Raw genomic sequence first — 9,583 nt, 5'->3', positions numbered from 1 at the left:
GCCGGCCGCTTTATTCTTAATATGCATTTTATCACCCAGTCAGCTCCTGACATTAGAAAAAGCTCCAAAACTTAGATTCCGGCCCTCAAATCCCACAACAGGACTTAATTAACCTCGCCTTCAAGGTGTACATTAGTAGAGAAGAGTTGCAATTACTTGCCTTTGCTGTGAGAGAAACCCCAGCCATATCTCCAGCACACAAAAACTTTAAAACGCCTAAGCCACAGCGGTCAGGTGTTCCTTCAGGACCTCCTCCCCCAGGATCTTGCTTCAAGTGCTGGAAATCTGGCCACTGGGCCAAGGAATGCCCGCAGCCTGGGATTCCTCCTAAGCCGCGTCCCATCTGTGCGGGACCCCACTGGAAACTGGACTGTCCAACTGGCCCAAGGCTCTGACTGACTCCTTCCCAGATCTCGGCTTAGCGGCTGAAGACTGACACTGCCCGATCGCCTCGGAAGTCTACGGGACTATCACAGACGCTTTGGGTAACTCTTACAGTGCAGGGTAAGTCCATCCCCTTCTTAATCAATGCGGAGGCTATCAACCCCACATTACCTTCTTTCCAAGGGCCTGTTTCCCTTGCCTCCATAACTGTTGTGGGTATTGACGGCCAGGCTTCTAAAGCTCTTAAAACTCCCCCACTCTTGGCCGGGCGCGGTGGCTCAAACCTGTAATCCCAGCACTTTGGGAGGCTGAGACGGGCGGATCACGAGGTCAGGAGATGGAGGCCATCCTGGCTAACATGGTGAAACCCCGTCTCTACTAAAAAAAAAATACAAAAAACTAGCTTGGCGAGGTGGTGGGCGCCTGTAGTCCCAGCTACTCCGGAGGCTGAGGCAGGAGAATGGTGTAAACCCGGGAGGGGGAGCTTGCAGTGAGCTGAGATCCGGCCACTGCACTCCAGCCCGGGCGACAGAGCGAGACTCCGTCTCAAAAAAAAACAACAAAAATACTCCCCAACTCTGGTGCCAACTAGGACAACATTCTTTTATGCACTCCTTTTTAGTTATCCCCACCTGCCCAGTTCCCTTATTAGGTTGAGACATTTTAACTAAATTATCTGCTTCCCTGACTATTCCTGGGCTATAGCCACACCTCATTGCCGCCTTTTCCCAGTTCAAAGCCTCCTTTGTGTCTTCCTCTCGTATCCCCCCACCCTTAACCCACAAGTATGGGACATCTCTACTCCTTCCCTGGCACCAATCACCAATCACAAGCCCCTTACCATCCCATTAAAACCTAATCACCCTTACCCCCTCAACGCCAGTATTCCATCCCGCAGCACGCTTTAAAAGGATTAAAGTTTGTTATCACTCGCCTGTTACATACAGCATGGCCTTTAAAAGCCTATAAACTCTCTACGATTCCCCCATTTTACCTGTCCAAAAACCGGACAAGCCATGCACCTTATCAACCAAACTGCCTTGCCTATCCACCCCGTGGTGCCAAAGCCATATCCTCTCCTATCCTCAATACCTCCCTCCACAACCCAGTATTCTGTTCTGGATCTCAGACATGCTTTCGTTACTATTCCTTGCACCCTTCACCCCAGCCTCTCTTTGCTTTCACTTGAACTGACCCTGATACCCATCAGGTTCAGCGAATTACCTGGGCTGTACTGCTGCAAGGCCTCAGGACAGCCCCCATGACTTCAGTCAAGCCCAAATTTCTTCCTCATCTGTTACCTATCTCAGCATAATTCTTCATGGAAACACATGTGCTCTCCCTGCTGATCGTGTCCGGCTAATCTCCCAAACCCAAACCCCTTCTACAAAACAACAGCTCCTTTCCTTGCTAGGCATGGTTAGGTACTTCCGCCTTTGGATACCTGGTTTTGGCATCCTGACTAAACCATTATGTAAACTCACAAAAGGAAACCTAGCTGACCCCATAGATCCTAAATCCTTTCCTCACTCCTCTTTCCGTTCCTTGAAGACAGCTTTAGAGACTGCCCCCCCACCAGCTCTCCCTGACTCATCCCAACCCTTTTCATTACACACAGCCAAAGTACGGGGCTGTGCAGTCTGAATTCTTACACAAGGACCGGGACCGTGCGCTGTAGCCTTTTTGTCCAAACAACTTGACCTTACTGTTTTAGGCTGGCCATCGTGTCTCCGTGCAGCGGCTGCCGCCGCCCTAATAATTGTAGAAGCCCTCAAAATCACAAACTTTGCTCAACTCACTCTCTACAGCTCTCATAATTCTCAAAATCTATTTTCTTCCTCATACCCGATACATATACTTTCTGCTCCCCGGCTCCTTCAGCTGTACTCTCTTTGTTGAGTCTCCCACAGTTACCACTGTTCCTGGCCCGGACTTCAGCCTGGCCTCCCACATTATTCCTGATACCACACCTGACCCACATGACTATCTCTCTGATCCACCTGACATTCACTCCATTTCCCCATACTTCCTTCTTTCCTGTTCCTCACCCTGATCACAGTTGGTTTATCGATGGCAGTTCCACCAGGCCTAATCGCCACACACCAGCAAAGGCAGGCTATGCTATAGTATCTTCTACATCTACTGAGGCTACTGCTCTGCCCCCTCCACTACCTCTCAGCAAGCCGAACTCATTGCCTTAATTCGGACCCTCGCTCTTGTAAAGGGACTACACGTCAATATTTATACTGACCCCATATCCTGCACCACCATGCTGGGTTTTTTTTTGTTGTTGTTTTTTTTTTAGTAGAGACGGGGTTTCACCGTGTTAGCCACAATGGTCTCGATCTCCTGACCTCGTGATCCACCCGTCTCGGCCTCCCAAAGTGCTGGGATTACAGGCTTGAGCCACCGTGCCCAGCCCCCCCACCATGCTGTTTCATGAGCTGAAAGGTTTTCTCACTACACAGGGGTCCTCCGTCATTAATGCCTCTTTAATAAAAACTCTTCTCAAGGCCGCTTTACTTCCAAAGGAAGCTGGAGTCATTCACTGCAAGGGCCATCGAAAGGCATCAGATCCCATCACTCAGGACAACGCTTATGCTGATAAGGTAGCTAAAAAAGCAGCTAACGTTCCAACTTCTATCACTCACGGCCAGTTTTTCTCCTTCTCATCTGGTCACTCCCACCTACTCCCCCACTGAAACTTCCACCTGTCAATCTCTTCCCACACAAGGCAAATGGTTCTTGTACCAAGGAAAATATCTCCTTTCAGCCTCACAGGCCCATTCTATTATGTCGTCATTTCATAACCTCTTCCATGTAGGTTACAAGCCGCCAGCCCGCCTCTTAGAACCTCTCATTTCCTTTCCATTGTGGAAATCTATCCTCAAGGAAATCACTTCTCAGTGTTCCATCTGCTATTCTATCTACTCCTCCTCAGGGAGTGTTCAGGCCCCCTCCCTTCCCTACACACCAAGCTCGGGGATTTGCCCCCGCCCAGGACTGGCAAATTGACTTTACACACATGCCCTGAGTCAGAAAACTAAAATACCTCTTGGTCTGGGTAGACACTTTCACTGGATGGGTAAAGGCCTTTCCCACAGGCTCTGAGAAGGCCACCATGGTCATTTCTTCCCTCTGTCAGACATAATTCCTCGGTTTGGCCTTCCCACCTCTATACAGTCCAATAACAGACCGGCCTTTACTAGTCAAATCACCCAAGCAGTTTCTCAGGCTCTTGGTATTCAGTGGCGCCTGGTTTTACCTCAAACTGCCACCATGAAGTCTCTCTTTAAGTGGATAGAAGATCTTCAGTGACAAAGCACCCTCCGATACTTTCACCCTGATTGTCAGGCCTGTGAGCCCAAGCTAAGCCATCACATCCCCAGCGACCTGCACATGTACATCCAGATGTCCTGAAGCAACTGAAGCTCCACAGAAGTGAAAATAGTTTGATGACATTCCACCATTGTGATTCGTTTCCGTCCCACCCTAACAGATCCACGTACTTTGTAATTTCCCCCACGCTCAAGAAGGTTCTTTATAATCTCCCCCACCCTTAAGAAAGATCTTTGTAATTCTCCCCACCCTTGAGAATGGACTTGGTGAGCTTCACCCCCTGCCCCCAAAACATTGCTCTTAACTTCACCGCCTATCCCAAAACCTGTAAGAACCAATGACAATCCCACCACCCTTTGCTGACTCCTTTTTCGGACTCAGCCCACCTGCACCCAGGTGAAATATCCATGTTGCTCACACAAAGCCTGTTTGGTGATCTCTTCATATGGACACGTGAAACATTGATGAAGTCCTGTTTTGTTTTGTTTTTATTTTTGAGACGGAGTCTTGCGCTGTCGCCCAGGCTGGAATGCAGTGGCACGATCTCGGCTCACTGCAAGCTCCACCTCCTGGGTTCACGCCATTCTCCCGCCTCAGCCTCCCGAATAGCTGGGACTACAGGCGCCCGCCACCACGCCCTGCTAATTTTTTAGTAGAGACGGGGTTTCACCATGTTAGCCAGGATGGTCTTGATCTCCTGACCTCGTGATCCGCCCGCCTCAGCTTCCCAAAGTGCTGGGATTACAGGCGTGAGCCACCGCCCCCGACCTGAAGTCCTATTCTTTGCTTTTATACTTATTCTCGTTCCCGTTCTTACGCCACCCTCTACCTCTGCCCAGCTGTCTCCACCACACTGTCAGTCTCACTCTCTCCTAGCCATTTCTAATCCTTCTTTAACAAGCAATTGCTGGCTTTGCATTTCTCTTTCCTCCAAATTCCACAAGGCCCTGACTACTCACTGCTTAAAAAAAAAAAAAAAGAGGGGGGACTCTGTATATTTTTAAATGAAGAGTGTTGTTTTTACCTAAATCAGTCTGGTCTGGTACATGACAACATAAAAAAACTCAAGGATAGAGCCCAAAAACTTGCCAACCAAGCAAATAATTACACTGAACCCCCTTTGACACTGTAACTGGATGCCCTGGGTACTCCCAATTCTTAGTCCTTTAATACCTGTTTTTCCCCTCTTGTGTCTTTCGTTTACTTTCTCAATTCACACAAAACCGCATCCAGGCCATCACCAATCATTCTATACAACAAATGCTCCTTCTAACAACCCCCAATATCACCCCTTACCCCAAAATCTTTCTTCAGTTGAATCTCTCCCACTCTAGGTTCCCATGCTGCCCCTAATCCCGCTTGAAGCAGCCCTGAGAAACATCACCCATTATCTCTCCATCCCCAGAAATTTTCGCCACCCCAACACTTTACCACTATTTCATTTTATTTTTCTTATTAATAGAAGAAGACAGGAATGTCAGGCCTCTGAGCCCAAGCTAAGCCATCATATCCCTTGTGACCAGATGGCCTGAAGCCACTGAAGATCCACAAAAGAAGTGAAAATAGCCTTAACTGATGACATTCCACCATTGTGATTTGTTTCTGCCCCACCCGAACTGATCAAGGTACTTTGGAATCTCCCCCACCCTTAAGAAGGTTCTTTGTAATTCTCCCCACCCTTGAGAATGTACTTTGTGAGATCCACCCCCTGCCTGCAAAACATTGCTCCTAACTCCACCGCCTATCCCCAAACCTGTAAGAACTCATGATAATCCACCACCCTTTACTGACTCTCTTTTCGGACTCAGCCCGCCTGCACCCAGGTGAAATAAACAGCCATGTTGCTCACACAAAGCCTCTTTGGTGGTCTCTTCATACGGACGTGTGAAACAACAGGCATACATCATCATGTCCAGCTAATTTTTAAATTTTTTATACAGACGGGGGTCTCACCATGTTGCCCAGGCTGGTCTTGAACTCCTGGCCTCAAGCGATCCTCCCACCTTGGTCTCCCAAAGGGCTGGGATGACAGGCATTGGCCACCGTGCCAGGCCTCTTTTCCATTTCTTGATGGATGTGTTGCCATCCAAAAGTTTGAAATTGTGATTGAGTCTAATTTGCTGTCCCCTCCAAATCCCCAAGTTTTTCATCTTGTCCTTCCTTATGGAGGGCAGGTTTCATGTTGCCGGCCAGTTAAGGCCAAGACAGACTCCGTTCTCCTGCCTGCTTCTCCCCAACCGTGACCTTCTGTCCTTTCTGGGCCTCTGGCCTTGGTCAGGTGCCCTTCCCTCCCCCTCTTCCCCTCCGCCCCCCACCCCGTGGTCAGCAGGGAAAGCGGACTGTGGCAGCTGAGTATGAGTCAGCAGGCCTGGTACCGTGGGGGGCGGAAGTGGTGGGCTCAGCCTCGGGGACCAGCTGTGCGAGTTCCTGCATAAACTGGCCAGGAAGTGGGTCAGCTGAGGCTTCCGCCACATGCTTGCTGCCTGGAACCCATTGGCCGGGTAACCCTGGGCCTCCCCCTTCACGTTCCACATTAGCAACCCAGTTTGCATGCGCGCTCCCGTCATAATTCTGCTGTCCACAGTGTGCCTTTATGAAGCACTTACTGCATGCCAGGCTCTGGCTGAACTCGGATACGTGGCCCTGTGATAGGGGTATGGAGATCTGCTCTGTGTCACAGGGGTAAACTGAGGCTTGGAACAGGGCAGCTCCGTGCCTGAGTTACACAGCACAGTGCCTGGGTGACCCAATATCCCAAATCATCATCCTCGGCTGGCTAAGGCCCTCTCTGTGTCTCCGTGTCTTCACCCTAAACAAAATATCTGGAGAATTTCCACTTTCTCTCTTTGTGTCTAACTCTCCCTGGCTCTCCCTCCATTTCTGCCTATCTCTCATCGTGTCTATCTCTGTTTATCTCTGCCTCCCCCACGCCCTTATCTGCACCGTACAGGGAAGGGAGAGGTGACAGCCTGACCCACCCCTCCCTGCTTCTGGGGGACCGGGACATGTCCGGGCAGGTCTGAGGCACTCCTTGTAAAAACTGGTGATTGCTTCGAGGCAGGGAGCCAGAACCTGCAAGAGAGGGTGGGAAGGTGGAAGACGTGTGGGGGAAGGACTCAGTTGGGATTTCTGGTGCTGGATTTTGCCCCTTTACCCCTACCCCAGGCTTTCATCACACTCAGGATGTCTCGAGACCACTGCAGCATCTTTCCCAAACCTTGGGTTTTGAGGGATGCATAGGAATCCTCCAACCATCGATAAGGGCTTTGGGGAGGGTGGTTCTGGGGAGAGGAAGTGGGGGATATTGAGGCAGTCGGGGGTCAGTAGAAACAAGGGAATGGGGTTCAAATGGCCAGTACAGAAATCCTTTTTCCTGTAGGCGAAAGGGAGCCTACAGGAGATACAATCTCGCTGTGTTGTCCAGGCTGGTCTGGAACTCCTGTGCGCAAGCCACAGAGGGTGTGAGAAGCCCAGCAGTTGGAATGGAGTGGAAGGGCAAGAATGGAGGCCAAGATCTTCATCTTTTCATTTTTATTTCATTTTTTTTAGAGACAGGGTCTCACTGTGTCACCCAGGCTGGAGTGCAGTGGGGCAATCTTAGCCCATTGACACCTCTGCTTCCTGGATTCAAGTGATTCTCCTGCCTCAGCCTCCTGAGTAACTGGGATTACAGGTGTGCACCACCACGCCCGGCTAATTTTTGTATTTTTAGTAGAGACAGGGTTTCACCATGTTGGCCAGGCTGGTCTCAAACTCCTGACCTCAGGTGATCTGCCCACCTTGGCCTCCCAAAGTGCTGGGATTACAGGCGTGAGCCACTGTGCCCAGTCCACAGCTACTTTATAAAATTTATTTTTACTTTGTAGAGATACAATCTCGCTACGTTGTCCAGGCTGGTCTGGAACTCCTGTGCTCAAGTGATCCCCCTGCCTCGGCCTCCCAGAGCACTGGGATTGCAGGTGTGAGACAAAGCACCAGGCAGACCCACTCCTTTGAGTAAGGCTGGGAGCACCCAGGTGAGGGCGGATGGGGCCTCTAGGGGATGGACCTTTGTGCAGTCTCTCTCAGTCACATCCTGGGATGAGCCTCGGACTCTTTAGCTGCCTGTGCAGCCCCCATCCCAGCAGGGACCTCCATGCTGTACTCCCAGCTGCCTGATCCTTGCTGTGTCCCCAGTCCAGGGCCCAGTCCACAGTGGGAACTTTCTGAATGACTGGGACAGCCATTTACAGGGTGAGGGGCCCCAGATTGCAGGAGGAGCCTGGTGTTTCCAGCATCTTTCACTCCTGAGAGGAGGCACTGGTGTCTCGCCAAGTCCCTGGCTGGCCTCAGGAGCGGACCCACAGCACTCACCTCTCCTCCCAGCAGTTTATTGCACACCTACTGTGCCTCTGGCACTGTGCTGGGCACAGGAGACACAGGGGGGCCCCATGCATACCCATCCACCCTGTCACAGAGGTTGTCAATTACCACCCAGAGTGCTATAGTGGGGACACCCAGGAAGCTGTAGGAGTCAGAGGAGATGCCTAGGTAGCCAGGAGGGCTTCCTGGAAGAGGAATTTATTTTGTGGGTATTTATTGTGTGGGTTTATTTTTTTGAGATGGCGTCTCATTCCATCACCCAGACTGGAGTGCAGTGGTGCAATCTCAGCTCACTGCAACCTCAGCCTCCCTGGTTCACTCAATTCTCCTGCCTCAGCCTCCCGAGTAGCTGGGATTACAGGCGTTTACCACCATGGCCGGCTAATTTTTGGATTTTTAGTAGAGATGGGGTTTCTCCATGTTGGCCAGGCTGGTCTCGAACTCCTGACCTCAAATGATCCACCTGCCTTGGCCTCCCAAAGTGCTGGGATTACAGGTGTGAGCCGCCGCACCGGGCCAGGTTTTTGTTTTTGAGATGGAGACTCACTCTGTCACTCAGGATGGAGTGCAGTGGCATGATCACTGCTCACTGCAGCCTTGACCTCCCCCCCAGGCTCAGATGATCCTCCCACCTCAACCTCCTGAGTAGCTGGGACTACAGGTGTGTGCCACCACACCTGTCTAATTTTTGTATTTTTTGTAGAGATGGGAGTCTCACCATGTTGCCCAGGCTGGTCTCGAACTCCTGACCTCAAGTGATACACCCGCCTCAGCCTCCCAAAGCGCTGGGATTATAAGCGAGAGCCCACACCCTGATCATTGTATTTACTGAGCACCAGGCTCCAGGGTAAGGGCTGTAAAAGCAGAATCTCATTGAATTCCCACAAAAGCCCCATGAGGAATGGGTAAACTAAGGCTCAAGACAGCAAAGGGCCGGGCGTGGTGGCTCATGCCTGGAATCCCAGAGCTTTGGGAGGCCGAGGTAGGTAGAGAGCTTAAGCCCAGGAGTTCGAGACCAGCCTGGGCAATGTGGCAAGACCCTGTCTCTACATTAAATAATAATAGTAAGAGTCAACCCTATGGGAAAGATCACCCAGCTATAAATACCCCCACTGGGGGTGCAAGAACGCTCAGTCCTCAGTGACTCCAAGGAAGTTCCCCCAACCCACGGGGTCCACTTGCTCCAGGACATCTTCCTTCTTGTGCAAGTCCCTTTGCTGTCAAAAGTTTATTCTCAGAGAGCCAGAGACCAGGGTATCTTCATCCCTGCTGAGGACAGGCCTAGGGAATGAACACGTCCGTTTGTGTTCTTCAAGGCCCTCCATTCTGGCCGGGCGCGGTGGCTCAAGCCTGTAATCCCAGCACTTTGGGATGCCGAGACGGGCGGATCACAAGGTCGGGAGATCGAGACCATCCTGGCTAACACGGTGAAACCCCGTCTCTACTAAAAAAAAATACAAAAAAAAACTAGCCGGGCGAGGTGGCAGGCGCCTGTAGT

Source organism: Mandrillus leucophaeus, unplaced genomic scaffold (assembly GCF_000951045.1).
Source record: "Mandrillus leucophaeus isolate KB7577 unplaced genomic scaffold, Mleu.le_1.0 Scaffold11, whole genome shotgun sequence".
In the NCBI taxonomy this organism is placed as follows: domain Eukaryota; kingdom Metazoa; phylum Chordata; class Mammalia; order Primates; family Cercopithecidae; genus Mandrillus; species Mandrillus leucophaeus.
The sequence above is the reverse complement of the archived record's forward strand: the minus strand, read 5'-3'. Positions refer to the sequence as shown.